This window comes from Terrapene carolina, unplaced genomic scaffold (assembly GCF_002925995.2).
Source record: "Terrapene carolina triunguis isolate 2854851 unplaced genomic scaffold, T_m_triunguis-2.0 Scaffold69, whole genome shotgun sequence".
NCBI lineage: Eukaryota > Metazoa > Chordata > Testudines > Emydidae > Terrapene > Terrapene triunguis.
The window spans coordinates 66250403-66268502 of NW_020664420.1; the positions used below are offsets into that span (position 1 = coordinate 66250403).

Below are 18100 nucleotides of genomic sequence, written 5' to 3' on the forward strand. Positions count from 1 at the left end.
TGCATTTGGAGCATGAGCAGGTTCTCTTCTCTGCATCAATCCTGTATGCCATATTGGAAGTGGATCCCATGCCAGGACAAAGGGAAGAAAGAGTAAAGGGCACTGGAAGAGAGGAGGGGGAAATATTACCAAAAAAAAAAAAAACCTGGAACATGTGACAGTGATGGCTTGATGTGACATCTAGTGTAGGCCCTGCCACCTCTTTAATCTCTTCCATCATCCTCCAACAGAGGAATCTCTTTTCTGGTATTATTAAGAGGCCTATATTCGAGAGTATGTGCCAATATTCCTTCTTACAGTTGTCCTCAAAAGGATTTTTTTTTTTTTTTTTTTTTTGCTTTTAAGCTGTCAAACATACAGCTAAGGGTAGCATAAAATCCCTCCTTTATCTGTAAAGGATTAAGAAGCTCATATAACCTGGTTGGCACCTGACCAAAAGGACCAATAAGGGGAGAAGATACTTTCAAATCTGTGGGGGAAGGTTTTTGTTTTGTGTTCTCTTTGTGTGTTCTCTCCGGGACAGCGAGGAACCAGGGCAGGGAGAATACATCTCCTAAAGTCTACCTGAACTAAGCATCTAAGATTACAAATAGGAAGGAAATGTGTTAGATTATCTTTTGTTTTAGCTTGTGAATTTTCCCTAGGCTAAGAGGGAGGTTTATTCCTGTTTTGTTTTGTTTTTGTAACTTTAAAGTTTTGCCTAGAGGGGAATCCTCTGTGTTTTGAATCTGATTACCCTGTAAAATTACCTTCCATCCTGATTTTACCAAGGTGCTACTTTTACTTTTTCTTTATAATAAAGTTCTGCTTTTAAGAACCTGATTGGTTTTTAAAAACCCCATCTAAAAACCCAAGGGGCTGGTCTGTGCTCACCTTGTTTGCTCTCAAGCCTCCCCAGGAAAGGGGGTGAAGGGTCTTGGGGCGATATTTTGTGTAAAAAGGAACTCCAAGTGGTCCTTTTCCTAAATCTTTGTCTAACTCACTTGGTGGTGGCAGCGATACCATTCCAAGGACAAGGAAGAATTTGTGCCTTGGGGAAGTTTTTAACCTAAGCTGGTAGAGTTAAGCTTTGGGGGTCTTTCATGCGGGTCCCCACATCTGTACCCTAGAGTTCAGAATGGGGAGGGAAACCTGACATAGACCTACTTTATTCAACAGCTGACGAAAGAATTATCCCTCCCCATATTGCAAAAGCCTCTGTCCATTAATCCTGGGTCTCAATCTTCCATTATTGTAGCCATATGTATCTCCTGGAGGCAAAATGAAATAACAGCCTTTTCTGAATTTCTTAGGGACTTCAATGATGAGTCATCCAGGGTAATAACCATAGGAAATTTTAGGGGGGGGGGGAAGGCAATCTATCAGTCAAAAGGATTGGGACAGAGAAGGCAAACTAATGTAATCTTTCAGGTTCCACACATAGGTTGTCAGAAAGACCAATTTTGCATAGATTCATAGGGTATGTCTACACTACGAGAGTAGTTCGATTTTACTTAAATCGAATATGTGGAATCGATATTGCAAAGTCGAACGTGTGTGTCCACACTAAGGACAGTAATTTGACTTTGTGAGTCCACACTAACGGGGAAAGCGTCGACATTGGAAGCGGTGCACTGTGGGCAGCTATCCCACAGTTCCCGCAGTCCCCGCTGCCCATTGGAATTCTGGGTCGAGCCGCCAATGCCTTCTGGGTAAAAAAATGTGTCGAGGGTGCTTTTGGGTAACTGTCGTCATCCGTCTGTCACTACCGCCCTCCCTCCCTGAAAGCGCCAGCGGGAAATCAATTCGCGCACTTTTCTGGTCAGTGACAGCGCGGACGGCACAGCACTGCGAGCATGGAGCCCGCTGCGACCATCGCTGCAGTTGTGGCCGTTGTCAACACCTCGCAGCTTATCATCCACCTTTCCCAGAGGCAGATGCAGAGAAATCAGGCGAGGAGGCTACGGCACCGCGGTGAGGACCTGAAGTCTGAGAGTAGCACAGACCTGTCAGAAAGCACGGGACCCAGCGCCGAGGACATCACGGTGGCAATGGGTCACGTGGATGTTGTGGAACGGCGATTCTGGGCCCGGGAAACAAGCACGGACTGGTGGGACCGCATAGTGCTGCAGGTCTGGGATGAATCCCAGTGGCTGCGAAACTTTCGCATGCGGAAGGGGACTTTCCTGAAACTTTGTGAGTTGCTGTCCCCTGCCCTGAAGCGCAATGACACCCGGATGCGAGCAGCCCTGACAGTCCAGAAGCGAGTAGCCATAGCCCTCTGGAAGCTTGCAACGCCAGACAGCTACTGGACAGTCGCGAACCACTTTGGCGTGGGCAAATCTACCGTGGGGGTTGTTGTGATGCAAGTAGCCAACGCAATCGTTGAGGTACTGCTCTCAAAGGTAGTGACCCTGGGAAACGCGCAGGTCATCATAGATGGCTTCGCCGCGATGGGATTCCCAAACTGCGGTGGGGCTATAGATGGAACTCACATCCCTATCCTGGGACCGGACCACCAGGCCAGCCAGTACATCAACCGAAAGGGCTACTTTTCAATGGTGCTGCAAGCACTGGTGGACCATAGGGGACGTTTTACAAACATCAACGTCGGATGGCCGGGCAAGGTTCACGACGCTCGTGTTTTCAGGAACTCAGGTCTGTTTAGACGGCTGCAGGAAGGTATTTACTTCCCGGACCACAAAATAACTCTTGGGGATGTGGAGATGCCTATAGTCATCCTCGGGAACCCAGCCTACCCGCTAATGCCCTGGCTCATGAAGCCCTATACTGGCACCCTGGACACTGAAAAAGAACTCTTCAACTACCGGCTGAGCAAGTGCAGAATGGTGGTGGAGTGTGCTTTTGGCCGTCTCAAGGGGAGATGGAGAAGCTTACTGACTCGCTGTGATCTCAGCTAAACCAATATCCCCATTGTTATTGCAGCTTGCTGTGTGCTCCACAATCTCTGTGAGAGCAAGGGGGAGACCTTTATGGCGGGGTGGGAGGTTGAGGCAAATAGCCTGGCTGCTGATTACGCCCAGCCAGACAGCCGTGCGATTAGAAGAGCCCAGCGGGACGCGCTGTGCATCCGGGAGGCTTTGAAAGCTAGGTTCCTGAGTGAGCAGGATAACCTGTGACTTTTCAGTTTGTGTACAGAGAAGCTGAACCTGCCCCCGTTTCTTTACCCACTACATGTTCAGTATCCTCTCCAGTTACATACCCCATTCCCCCCCTTCCAACACACGTTTAAAAATAAAATCACTTGAATTTTGTTAATGAACACCGTTTTCTTTATTACTGTTTTCGTGGGAAAGTGTTGAACCTGGGACGCAGACTGTGGTGGGGAGCGGGTGTAGTGTAGTGATGCAAATGACGCTTCTAAACTCCAGGAATGACAGGCTCCGCAGTGGTGGACTGGTGGTTTCAACGGAGCCTGCCACCCCTCCTGTTCGGGACTCTGTGTGTGGGGGGGCTATATGACTTTGTGGCAGGGAGAGGACGGTTACAGATCCCCTGCTGCGTGGCTCTGTGATCCAGGATAAGGACCGCTGCATAAGATCTGTAACTGCCCTCCCCCGCCACAAAGTCACAGAGCACCCCCCACAGAACACTAAAACCACCTCCAAGACTGACCAGGGTAACTAGTGACTGCAATGTGTGTGTGCCCTGCTGCTGAACCTGCCCCCGCCTCTGTACCCTGGTAAAGGTGACTGTCCTGTCCAATTACCAACCCCCTTCCCCCCCTTCAGACAGACTCTCCTCTAAAAGAACATGATGGAAACAGTAATGAACAGAAACGTATTTTTTATTAGCAACTACACATGAAACTGGGGGGTGAAACTTGGACGGGGGCTTGGGTGAGGCGGGAAGGAAAGGACTTTTCAAATTTTGGGGAATGAGAGCCTTCTAGTACTAGAGCAGTCTGCAGGGGTGGAGTGAGAGTTTTCACGGACTCTGCCACCCCTCCTTCTTTGGACTTTGGGTGAGGGGGGTATGGGACTTGGTGGCGGGGGAGGGCGGTTACAGATAGACTGCAGCGGGGCTCTGTCCTCCTGCCTCCGGTCCTGCAGAACATCCACAAGGCGCCGGAGCGTGTCCGTTCGCTCCCTCATTAGTCCAAGCAGCGTTTGAGTCGCCTGCCGGTCTTCCTGCCGCCACCTCTCCTCCCGTTCCATGTGTGATCGGTGCATTTGGAACAAGTTCTCCCTCCACTGTGTCTGCTGGGCTGCCTGGACTCGGGAGCAGCCCATAAGTTCCGAGAACATGTCCTCCCGTGTCCTCTTCTTCCTACGCCTAATCTGCGCTAGCCTCTGGGAGTGTGATGCCAGGCTTGGTTGGGAGACAGTCGCAGCTGTGGGAATGGGAAAAAGGGAGTGAATTCCTCAGAAAGATAAATTTCGTTGTGAACAAAGAACATAGTCTTTCTCTGTGAACAAGACCATGCACAGCACCTATCACATGCGCACTCAGGACAAGGTCGAATTTTCGGCCTTCGCATTCAGTGCCTGGGGTCTTGCAGTGCAGATCAGAGAAGCGGGGCAGGACACCAGAATTTGTGTAGCAGGCTGACATGGTAAGCCGTAGACTTGTGGCTGCTTAAAACTTTAATAGTTGCACTGGCCTCCTTTCACATTGAAAGCAATGCCAGTCCCTGCTGCCAGCAATCCGGCAAGCATGAACTCTGCCCCTGTCCCACCCCCTCGCGGCTGTCCCAGGGAAAGATCCCTGTATGCTGCCCCTCTCCCGCCTCCACCGCGTGGCTGTAAACCGCCGGTTACATTTCTGTAAAGGAACAGGCAAGCAGTCCCAATACTAACATTCCCCTACCTAATTCAAAGCAGGTCATCATGAGCGACATCACTCTGATGAGGATTTCAGAGACGGAAAAAGAAATGATGCTTCGGGAAAGCCTGCAAAGACCAGGGCCGTATGCCGCCATGCTCTTCAGGGCAATGATCCCGGAGTACTTGCTTCTCTCCTGCCGCGGAAATGTTTCCTACTACGGAGGACCCAATAAGGCCGCTCTCCCCAGGAACCTGATGCAAAGGCTTTCCAATTACCTCCAGGAGAGCTTCGTGGAGATGTCCCTGGAGGATTTCAGCTCTATCCCCGGACATATAGACCGGATTTTACTGTAGCTGCACTGGCAGGGACTAAACGGTAGAGTGGCTTGGGCAGAACAATCATGCTAAACCGGACATTGTTAGATTTTTTTCAGTAGTTGCATAGCCAGGGAATGAACAGTTAAGCGCCTAGGGCAAAGTAATCATGAAAAACCCATTGTTAATATTCCTGTTCTGTTAAAAATAAATGTTTACATGTTTAAAACACTTACTGGCTGATCCTTCCCCTGATTCTGTGTCCGGGTTAACGGCTGGGGACGGTTGGTAGGGGATCTCTGTGAGGGTGATGAAGAGATCCTGGCTGTCGGGGAAATCAGCGTTGTAAGCGCTGTCGACTGCCTCGTCCTCCTCATCTTCTTCCTCATCTTCCCCGTCCGCTAACATGTCCGAGGAACCGGCCGTCGACAATATCCCATCCTCAGAGTCCACGGTCAGTGGTGGGGTAGTGGTGGCGGCCGCACCTAGGATGGAATGCAGTGCCTCGTAGAAACGGGATGTGTGGGGCTGGGATCCGGAGCGTCCGTTTGCCTCTTTGGTCTTCTGGTAGCCTTGTCTCAGCTCCTTGATTTTCACGCGGCACTGCGTTGCATCCCGGCTGTATCCTCTCTTTGCCATGGCTTTAGAGATCTTCTCATAGATCTTTGCATTCCGTCTTTTGGAGCGCAGCTCGGAAAGCACGGACTCATCGCCCCACACAGCGATCAGATCCAAGACTTCCCGATCAGTCCATGCTGGGGCCCTCTTTCTATTCTGAGATTGCACGGCCATCTCTGCTGGAGAGCTCTGCATCGTTGCCAGTGCTGCTGAGCTCGCCACGATGTCCAAACAGGAAATGAGATTCAAACTGCCCAGACAGGAAAAGGAATTCAAATTTTCCCGGGGCTTTTCCTGTGTGGCTGGTCAGAGCATCCGAGCTCGGACTGCTGTCCAGAGCGTCAACAGAGTGGTGCTCTGTGGGATAGCTCCCGGAGCTATTAGCGTCGATTTCCATCCACACCTAGCCTAATTCGACATGCCCATGTCGAATTTAGCGCTACTCCCCTCGTTGGGGAGGAGTACAGAAGTCGAATTTAAGAGACCTCTATGTCGAACTAAATAGCTTCGTGGTGTGGACGGGTGCAGGATTAATTCGATGTAACGGCGCTAAATTCGACATAAACTCCTAGTGTAGACCAGGCCATAGAGTTTACAGCCAGAAGGGATCATTTGTTCATCTAGTCTGACCTCCAGTATATGACAGGCCATTAAATTTCACCTACTTATCCTGTATTGAGCCCAATAAATTGTGTCTGACTAAAGTACAACTTCTAGAAAGACATCCATTCTTAATTTGAAGACATCAAGACACAGATAATCGGCTACTTCCCTTGGTAGCTGGTTACAATGATTAATTAACCTCACTGTTTAAAAAAAAAAAAAAATCTGACTTGGGCTTCCAGCCATTGGTTCTTTTTATGCCTGTCTCTGATAGTTATTATTTCATCTAATCTATCTTTTTGATAAAATACACAGATTTACCTCTAAGGCGTTGTCTATACTTGCAAGTTTCTGCACGGTAAAGCAGCTTTCTGCGGTGTAACTCCCGAAGTGTACACACTGCCAGGCCACTCAGTGCACACAAACTGCGCAGTTGCAGCGCTGTAAAAAAAAAACCACCCTGATGAGAGGCGTAGAGCTTTCTGCGCCGGGGCTACAGTGTCGCGGTGCCAATGCAGACACCCTGGTCGATTACAGCGCTGCAACTGGCCTCGGGGAGGTGTCCCACAATGCCCGTTCTCGCCTCTCTGGTCATCGATTTGAACTCAGCTGAGGGCAGGGCAGTAGACCAACTGTAAACCCCACCCCTTGAATTTCTTGGGAATTTTTCAAGTCCCCTTTCCGTTTGCTCGGTGATGCATGCAGTGGTCTCAGTGCATCTTTACAGGTGACCATGCCTGCTCCATGCACCAGGCGATCCCTCGCTTGGAGCAATGCCGAGCTGCTGGACCTCATCAGCATTTGGGGAGAGGAAGCAGTGCAGTCACAGCTGCGCTCCAGCTGTAGGAATTATGATACCTACAGACAGATTTCATGATGCATGACAGAAAGGATGCATGACTGGGACACAGTGCAGTGCAGGGTCAAACTAAAGGAGCTGCAGAACGCCTAACACAAGGCGCAGGAGGCAAACCACCACTCTGGCGCTGCGCCCACGAGCTGACGATTCTATAAAGAGCTGGACGCGATACTCAGTGGCGACCCCACCTCCACTGCGAAGGCCACCGTGGATACTTTGGTGGCTCGCGTACCAGTCGAGAGTGGACCGAGCCAGGAAAAGGAAATCTTCGACCAGGATGTGGAGGGGGAGGGGGACCTAAAGGCAGAGGACGACTTGGAGGTCAGAGATGCATGCATCCAGGAGCTCTTCTCTACCCTGGAGGAGGCTAGCTAGTCACAGCTGTCGGAGCTTGGCGAAGCACAAACAGAAGAGGAGGCCCCTGGTAAGTGGCTTTGAATTTGGGAATCGCTGAACAGGGTGTTGATTCTCTCCCTCACTTCACAGGAATCTACCTCAGCGATCTCCATGAAACTCTCATGGAGATACTGGGCAATCCGCTGCCACAGGTTCTTTGGCAGAGCTGCTTTGTTTCTTGTCCCATTAAGGTTAACTTTCCTGTATCACTCTGCCGTCACTGGGGCGAGGGGACCATTGGTGCACACAGATGAACCGCATAAGGGCCAGGGCGGAAGCCATAGTCTTGGAGAAGACCCTCCCTTGATTCCCTGCTTACCCTCAGCAGTGAGATATCTTCCATAACGAACACAGCCTGTGGAAAATGTGTGGACAGTAATGATTAGAAGGCCTCACCTATAGAGCTGACTCTCCCCAAGAGCCTCAGGCCCAGTGTACAGTACGGTCCTGAAACACTGATTTCCCCTGCCCCTGCAGTTACTCACCATTTTGGGGGTCTTTTGGCTCATGTGTGCTTGCCTGGGGTCAGCCAGTTAGTGACAGGTATGTGAATACTGCTTGTGTTTTAAACCACTGAATCAGTGGTTTGTGTGTTGCAAACAATATTGCTCCTGTAAAATGTTGCATTTTGGCTTCACAGATATGACCGTGGGAGCCCAGCCTCCCTCTTTGTTATCGCTGGATGAACGGCTGCGCAGAATTAGAAAGTGGCCACAAAGAACTTGTCATGGAGTGTGAGGGGACACAAGGCCCTGCACCCCCGACTTCCTGCGATTCACCAAGACTCTCAGCCAGCCAGTAAAGCAGCAGGTTTATTTAGACGACAGGAACACAGTCCAAGACAGGTCTTGCAGGCACAGACAACAGGACCCCCCTCAGTTAGGTCCATGTTGGGGTCCCAAGGCGCCCCAGCCCCCTTGGAGGTCAGAGCCCCGTCTGACTCCCAGCCATATCACCAGCCAGCTCCCGAAACTCTTCCTTCAGCGACCCCTCCCACAGCCTTTGTTCAGTTTCCCGGGCAAAGGTGTCACCTGGCCTCTAACCCCTTCCTGGGTTCTCATGTTACATGCTCAGGTAGCTTCCCTCGGCCAGTCTCCCATCCCCCAACGCAGACCATCCTAGCCACACTCCCCACTCAGCATTCAAAGACCACAGTAAGAACAGTCCCAGTTCGTCACAGAACTAAAGAGGACTTTCTGCATGATGTCATGATGCACTCCGCAGCCGAAAAACAAGAACTGAAGGAGTGGCAAGACAGCAAGAAGAGGGACCGAAAGGAGAACGCGATGTGCCAGAACGAAGCCACAGAGCAGCTCTTTAAAGTTATGAAGCACCAAGCAGACACACTCCAGGTATGCTACTAGCACTGCAAACCCTGCGGACTCCCAGTACCCACTGCACTCAACACCAGTCCCTCTGCAGTTTAACCCTGCTGAAGTTCAGTACCCACTGCACTGTACTCCCAAGGACGAGGTTGCATAGGATACCTGGACATACACAAATCTTTAACCATCCACGGACCCCACCTTCTCCTGGACCCTCCCTTCCCCCATCCCCCACAGTGCTGATGTGTTTTTTTGTTTGTCTCTCTCCTCCGGTTGTTGATTTTTAGTAAAATAATTGTTTTGGTTTGAAAGTGATCTTTATTCCATTAATTGAAAGCAAATAGAGCCCTGCAAAGCAACAGGCAATTTTCTTAAACCTTCATAGTGCATAGTCTGCACCAATCACAATCACCTCCTAGCAATACAAGCACTGCACTCCGAGCATAGCAACAAATATCAGTGGATTTCCGCTTCAAATTGCTGCCTGAACGCATCCCTGATCGTTACGGCCCTGCACTGCGCTCCTCTAATAGCCCTGGTCTCTGGCTGTTCAAATGCAGCCTCCAGGTGCTGAGCCACAGCAGTCCAGCCTTGAGCGAAGTTTTCACTCTTCCCTTCACAAATATTATGCAATGTACAGCACGTGGCTATAATCATAGGAATAGTGTCATCAGCCAAGTCCAGCCTCCCATATAGGCAGCACCAGCGGGCCTTTAAACAGCCAAACACACTCTCAACAGTCATTCTGCACTTGCTCAGCCTGTTGTTGAACCACTCCTTGCTGCTGTCAAGGTGCCCCATGTATGGCTTCATAAGCCACTGCATTAAGGGGTAGGCAGGGTCTCCCAGGATCACAATGGGCAATTCGACTTCCCCTACGGTGATCTTCTGGGCTGGGAAGCAAGTCCCTGCTTGCAGATTCCTGAATAGGCCAGTGTTCCAAAAGATGCATGCATCATGCACCTTTCCGGACCAGCTTGCGTTAATGGTCATGAAATGCCCACAGTGATCCACAAGCACCTGATATTCTGTGTGGTTTTCCATAGAACTAATCATGATCCTTAACAAGTCAACAACTTCAAAATTATGGCATGACAGTAGCCATAATAAATTTGTCTCTCTATAGAACAATAAAGAAAACCTATTGCTGACCCGCAGCTGGTAAACATGATTTTGAAAATGAGAACTCCAAGTTCATTAATAACACCCTCACATAGAAAAATACCCCTTCAGATTAATGTACTCGGTGGGTAGGTGGTCTGGTGACAGAATTGGAATGTGTGTGCCATCTATTGCCCCTCCACAGTTAGGGATGCCCATTTGTGCAAAGCCATCTTCCACAGTGCAATCGCTATACACTTCTACAACGGCAGGGCAGCTCTCATTCTCGTGTCCTTGCGCCACAGTGCTGGAGCGAGCTCACCACGCAGTCCCATGAATGTGGCTTTCCTCATCTGAAAATTCTGCAGCCACTGCTCGTCATCCCAGACGTGCATGACGATGTGATCCCACCACTCAGTGCTTGTTTCCCAAGCCCCAAAATGGCGATCCACTGTGGTCAGCATCTCCGTGAATGCCACAAGCAATCTCGTGTTGTAGCTACTACGCGTCGCGAGATCAACGTCAAACTCCTCTTGCCTTTGTGGTTAAAGGAATAACTCCACTGCCACTCATGACATGTTAGTGAGAGTGAGCAGAATATTGGTCAACAGTGCAGGATCTATTCCTGCAGATTGAAGAGGCAGAGCACACAGTACACAAACCATTGAAAGATGGCGCCAAATGCAGACGGAAGCACAGGAATTGCTGGGATGCGAAGCAATGCATCATGGGGCATTGGGACAGGAGCCAGGATGCCCCACGGCCCCCTCTGCCTTCCCACAACTCTTAGCGGCAGAAGAGGAAGAGATGCTCTGTGGGATAGCTGCCCAGAGTGCACTGCTCCAAATATCGCCGCAAGTGCGAACACGCTATTGCGCAGGCAGCTGACAGTGTCAACACACAATAGCGGTTTCCCTTCAGCACTCTCTGAGTGGTGCTGTAACTGCTGGCGATGTAACTCTGCTAGCGTAGACATACCCTAAGTCTCTCACTGTATGGCATTTTCTCTAGCCCTCCAATAATCTTATGGCACTTTTCCACACCATCTCCAATTTTCCAACATCCTTTTTAAATGCTGACAACAGAACTGGCTGCAGTATTCTAGTATTAATTCCACACTAAAGTTGCCTGACCCCAAGCAAACAGATGGAGTGAGAGTCCCAACACTCAGGGCAGGTCTACACTACAGCCAGGACCGACGCTCTGAGATCGATCCACCAGCAGTCGATTTAGCAGGTCCAGTAAAGACCCACCAAATCGACTGCAGATCGCTCTCCACTCGATCCCTGTACTCTACCCCTGACGAGAAGGGTAAGGTAAGTCAACGGGAGAGTTTCTCTCGACAACCCCCCGCGGTGTAGACCCCATGGTAACTCGACCTAAGGTACGTCGACTCCAGCTACATTATTCATGTAGCTGGAGTTGCGTAGTGTAGGTCGACTTACCGCGGTAGTGTAGACATAGCCATAGTTTCTTCTTAAAGATGCCACTATTCTTTAATCAGTAAGCTCTTCATTTCAGAAATCCCCTCCTAGCTCTGAACAATGGACATTGTAGTTTGTATGTATGTAAAAAACAAGGTTCAATAGAATGCGTTACAAAAAAGACTAGAAATTATTTGCAATTAAACAGATTACCATTTGAATATACGGATATAGGTCTCTGATTTGCTTTTACTATATTTTCATTACCATTATACAAAACAAAAAGTAAAATAGAAACCTAGTTATGTTTTACCTTTGTGTTATATTTATAAAGTCAATAGTGATTCTTTTATATGAACCATTTTCCTTTCTTTGAACCATTTCTTATGAACATGCCTTTCACGTTTAATCTCCATTGAAATATCCTCTCTCTCTCTCTCAATAAACTACACTCCCCAAGGCAAGGTTGCATGTGATGTAATTACAGAAGAAGCTGATCAAAGGGTACTGACATTACTTTAATTAACAAGATTAGTCACTGCTGCAGTCCTTGCCTCCTGTTGTGACGTTACTCGCCAGTAGTTATCCACAGCCAAGGGATGTGGCTATCCAATGGCCTGACAACTTTTTTTATGCCAGCAGATCAAAACAGTTACTAGCCAAATTGATGAGGCACAGAATGAGTGGCCTAAAAAAGTCACAACTCATAAATCTAATCATGCTATAACAGAAATGAATGAATACCTTAGAAGCTTAGCTCAGCAGAAATAAGCAATGATCTGGTTCCTGGGATTTCTAGATAATCTAAACTAATATTTCAAGCTACTAACAATTCGTTAGTGTTAATATAGGCTAAAGAAACAAGGGCGTCTGAGAAATTAACTATTACAGATACTATTATTGCAGGCTATAGAAGACAAACAACCTGACACTAATTTACCCATATTTAGCCTGATACTTGTAAGCAAATTCTAGCCAATATAAATCATATCAACTGTTCAAAGCTTAGTGAAATCCCTTCATACTAGTCAGAAGAAGCTACTGTCATTTTAAAAACCATAAACCATAAACACTTCAGAGCAGAAAATACATAACCACTGGTGTAACACTTCCATTAACTTTAGTGAAGTTGCACCATCTTATTTACACTAATGGTAAATTTCTCCCAACTTCTTTACATGGTTCCTAACAGACTCCTAAGTGCTTGTGTCTGGATCCCTCTTCAAACAATGCCATAGTCTGGGAGAACATGCCAACTCATATTCCTATGTGCCAAAATGTACCCATATTTGCTTATCTGGCAATTATCTGAAGGATTTGTTGTGGCATGCAGATCAAAGGAAGTGGGGGCAAATGGATTGAGATGGAGGATCTACCAGACACTGTACCTAAGAATATTGGTTTTATTAAAGTTACAACAGGGCTCTTGCTGTGATGCGGTGCCTGACTTACTCTGGCCATATTCATTACTTAATTTCATGTTATTACCCATAAATTTTGTGCAAGTATCCTTTTAATATCCAAGGAAGTATCCTAGCTGTTGTGGTTAAATGGACAGTGAACAGCTAAAGCTCTTATCAGTTAAGTAAAACAAAGCTGGATTCTAATTTTTTGAGCTTGTTCTCACAAGTTTACAATTAGAGCCTTAATTAATGTAAAGGCTCTCCTTCCAGAAGGTGAGGTAGCTGGTCTCAGTTAAACAGTGAATAGTAATCTGCAATGGTTCTGACAAAGGTGTTCCTATGTGATAGTACTCAGATTCAAAACCAGTCAATGATTCAGCTGTTTGAGTCATCTGCTGAAGTAACTGTCTGCCAAACAGAAGAATGGTTGGAACGAACTTAACTGTAGAAGCAAATGTGGCATCCTAAGTAAGTATGGCTAGGTTCACTCAGGCCAAAACAATGAACAATGGTCCTGATTCTTAGTTATGCTTATTACTTGGCAGTGTAAAGAGGCCTTTAAGGAAATAGGAAGGGCTCTCTGAAAATTCCACCCTGTGCATGAGGTTTTCTGGTCAGTGTAGAACTGAGGCAGGTGGGGGGAGTTTGGGGTGGGGTGGGAGGCCATTTCACTCTTCCCATATGCTTGGGAACACCTGGCATAAGGGGTGTGTTGGGTGTTTGCCCAGGATAGGGAAGGGGCCTGGCCAGAGTTCACTGCACTTCAGCTTCTCTCAGGGTTCATAGAGAGCTAGAGGAAGCAGGTTGTTTGGCCTGGTATACACACAGCTTTTGTACCAATGACTATGTCAGTTAGGGATGTAATTTTTTAACCAAATTAGTTAATTCAGTACAAACCCTAGTGCAGCTGCAGTTATAATTGTAAAAACAACGAGGAGTCCTTGTGGCACCTTAGAGACTAACAAATTTATTTGGACATAAGCTTTCATGGGCTATAACCCACTTCATCAGATGCATGGAGTGGAAAATACAGTAGGCAAGTATAAATACACAGCACATGAAAAGATGGAAGTTGCCTTACGGAGTGGGGGGTCAGTGCTAACGAGGCCAATTCAATCATGGTAGATGTGGCACATTCTCAACAGTTGACAAGAAGGTGTGAGTATCAGAGGGAAAATTATTTTTTGTAGTGACCCAGCCACTCCGAGTCTTTATTCAGGCCTAATTTGATGGTGTCAAATTTGCAAATTAATTCTAGTTCTGCAGTTTCTCGTTGAAGTCTGTTTTTGTTGAAGAATTGCCACTTTTAAGTCTGTTATTAAGTGCTCTCCTACTGGTTTTTGAATGTTACAATACTTGATGTCTGATTTGTGTCCATTTATTCGTTTATGTCTGTATAAAGGTGCCTTATACAGTAACGCCTCACTTAAAGTCATCCCGGTTAACATTGTTTCGTTGCTGATCAATTAGGGAACATGCTTGTTTAAAGTTGTGCAAAGCTGCCTGCTTTGTCCATTGCTTACAGGAAGAGTAGCCAGTTGCAGCTGGCTGGTGGGGGCTTGGAACCAGGGTAGACCGGCAGACCCCCTATTGGCACCCCACTACCCTAAGTTCCCTGTGCAGCAGCTGCCCAGCAGGCTACCAATTGCCAGCAGTTCAGCTGTCCCTCCCCCCACTGCCATGTGCTGCTCCTGCCCTCTGCCTTGGAGCTGCTCCCAGGAGCCTACTGCTTGCTGTGCAGGGGAGGAAGAAGGGGGCTAATGTCAGGGTGTCCCCTACTCCTGCCCTCTGTTTACCCCTTCTCCATACAGAGCAGGGTGGGGACAGGACAGGGCTCAGGATGGAGAGAGCTTGCTGGCCGCAGCTGCTGTCTTAACTTCCTGATCTTTTTAAAGGCAATGTACTTAGAGTGGTGTCAGCGTATATAAAGGGGCAATGCAAATCTCTCTCTCTCTGACACACACACAGGGTGTGTGTGTCTTTCTGCCATGCTGTCTCCCCTCCCTCCATTCGTGCTGCCTTATAGAGTGTGAGGCTACATTAACAACAATGTGCTAACCCTTGAGGGCTCAGCCGAATTCTAGTTCATCATTTAGCGGTAAGGCATTTCCCGGGAAATATCCCACCCTCTAACTTCACCACCTCAACCAAGCTTCACAATCATCATATACTCCGTGTGTGTGTGTGTGTGTGTGTTAGTGTTATATATAAATAAAATATAGTTTTTTGTCTGGTGAAAAAGATTCCCCTGAACCTAATTTACATTAATTCTTATGGGGAAATTGGATTTGCTTAACATCGTTTTGCTTAAAGTCACATTTTTCAGGAACATAACTACAACGTTAAGCGAGGAGTTACTGTAGCAATATAAGTGCTTGTATAACAATATAACTGTGTCCACATGGAGTTTGTACCACTTTAACCATACTAGTTTCAAACTGATAAAGTAGTATAAAAATAGCATGTAGACAAGCCTCAAGTTGGAGCAGCCCTGAGACAGAGCCCTGTACAGCCCCAGTATACAGAAGAGCAAAAGTGGCTTAAAGCCACAGAGCACAGAACAGACTAACTGAGCATAGGGTGCAAGGAAATCAGAGACAAAATGATCCTCAACAGTGGCAACAGATATGCTACTGCTCATCCAGTGCAAAGGCTTTAATCATTATAAATGTTTGTAATCACATACAACTAAAACTACATAATTCATTAAAAATAACTTACATACATAACTTGTGCATAAATTTTCCCAATTTTTCTCCAACCAGGTTTATTTTCTAATCAAAATGTGGATTTAAACACTTGCATGTGTATAAGGGATTTATAAAGAAAAGGTGAGCAGAGGATGATTATGATTATCTTTCCTTACATTGTACCATATATATCGAATTATAAAGCACTACTCAGTAGGCAACACATTTTTGACTGCTTTTTTCTTTTAATTGATGTGAAGAGATAATAAAACTCCTATCGATTGAAAGTCTTTCCTAGAGACAGCCTAGTCAAAGAACAAACGAAAGATTTTTTTATTTTTAAACTTCATTTTTATATTTTTATATAAAACAAAACATACAGAAATCCACACACAAGATGAAAATAGCATATAAATAACAAAATTCAAAGTTAATTATTTGCAAAACCTGGGAACAAAACCAGACCAAAATACCTGAACCTATAGAGGTCATGCATGGTGTCAATTATTAAAGTGACTAAATAGATAAGTGAGAACACAACCTAGGAGTATCAGGGACCATACATATTAAACTGCAAAAGTATGCAATAGTTTCATGTTTGATCAGATATCCTCATTTTTTCCCCCAAGCATTCTGATTAGACAGTCATGTTTTCTGTTAATGGAGTAGTAGAGATCTCACTAAGTCTGTCTGTGTATGAGGGAGGAACTGCAGATTTCCATTTTCTCAAAATAACTCTTGGCCACTAAAATAGTTACTGCAATCCATTTCTTAATGCTAACTGGTAATACCAACTCATCCAGTTCCCCTAAAATATACAAACTTGGAGAAGGAAAGATAGTGACAAGTACAGTTTTTGAGAGAGCACTGAATATGGTGTGTGAGAACACATACATTTTTGTCAGGTACAAATAGGGTTGCCAACTGTCTAATCACACAAACCCAAACACCCTTGCCCTGCCCATATCCCACCCCTGCCCCGCCCCACTCACTCCATCTCCCCACCCTCTGTCGCTCACTCTCCCCACACCCTCACTCACTTTCACCGGGCTGGAGCAGGGGTACAGGAGAGCGTGCGGGGTGCAGGCTCTGGGAGGGAGTTTGGGTGCAGGAGGGAGTGTGGGCTTCGGCCAGGAGGTGCTTACCTCAGGCAGCTCCCAGTTGGTGGGGCTAAGGCGAGCCTGCCCTAGCCCTGCGCTGCTCCCAGAAGCAACTGGCAGGTCCCTGTGGTTGGGGGGGGGTGGAGGCAGCGCGCGGAGCTGTTCCCCCCGGGACCACACAGACATGCCAGCTGCTTTCAAGAGCATTGCGGAGCCAGGGCAAGCAGAGAGCCTGCCTTAGCCCCGTTGTGCTGCCGGACTTTCAGTTCCTAAAATCTCCCGGTTTGGCTTCAGTAGCCTCCAGGAGAAACGGCCTGATTCCGGGAGACTCCCGGAGAAACCGGGAGGGTTGGCAGCCCTAGGTACAGAGGATATGTGAAATGCAAACAGCCATGTGCCAGCCTATCTAACAATCGCTGTGTGTTGCCCATCTAGACTTACACTTCCTGGAGTCCAGTAGTACCTGTTTAATATCTTGTTATGGAAGAATCACTTTCACAGATATCCTCCCAGGTTTCTGTTGTGATAATAAAGCTAAATCCCCCCCCCCCCCATTTTCTTCTCTGAGACGGAGAGGGTAATGCAAAGCATGACCTTTGTTTCCATATTTCTTAATATGGTCTTCTAGAGGTGAGAGCTGAAACAGAGCAATTATTCCCTATCCTTGCATGAATCCTTGAGTATAGTCGCTGAGAAAAGGAACTATGAGATAGCAGTAGCTGATATTGTTACACATGTAATCAAAGGCAGCCAGTTTATCATCTTGTATTATATCTTTAATTTTTGTTAATCCTTTTTCTATCCAAATTGCCTTAAGTGTCGAGCTGGGCTTGATCCTGAGGCAAGAAAGTTTTTTTTTGTTTTTTTTTTTTTTTTTTTTAAAAAGAAAAACCTGTTGGGTAGAAGACCCTTTGAGGCTTTGTCTATATTAGCTTCCCCCATCCCGGATAAGATTTCTCACCCTTACTACCACCACTGTCAGCTTAACTGGTGGGGATAGTGAGGTGAGCACTTGTGTAAATAACACATTAGTGGCTGCCAACCTTTTACCACTATTTCAAGTAGACCTGCTTGAACCAAGGTCAAAAAACAAAGGGTATGGCTACACGTGCAGCTGTACAGCGCTGTAAGTTAAACCTGTCTTCGTACAGCTGAGTAGGGAAAGCGCTGCAGTCTGTCCACACTGACAGCTGACAGCGCACTGTCGTGGCCACATTTGCAGCATTTGCAGCGGCATTGGGAGCAGTGCATTCTGGGCAGCTATCCCAGCATTCAAGTGGCTACAATGTGCTTTTCAAACGGGGGAGTGGGGTGGAGTGTGACAGGGAGCGTGGGGGGAGAGAGAGTGGGTTTTTGGAGTGCTGACACTGTGTCAGCACCCTGCCTTGCAAGTTCTGACCACCCTCCCTCCTCCACCCCCTCTCACTCACTGAAAGCAAACAGCAGCTGTTTGTTTTTTTCTCACAGACCAGATAAGCAGCCGCTCGCCGAAACGGACCC

The 18100-nt window shown here is 47.2% G+C and overlaps 1 protein-coding gene across 1 annotated transcript in view; it reads right to left on the reverse strand.

The window, feature by feature from the left end:
* Positions 1-18100, reverse strand: part of DTWD2 (DTW domain containing 2) — a 120388-nt gene that overhangs the window by 78439 nt on the left and 23849 nt on the right. The window lies entirely within an intron of this gene.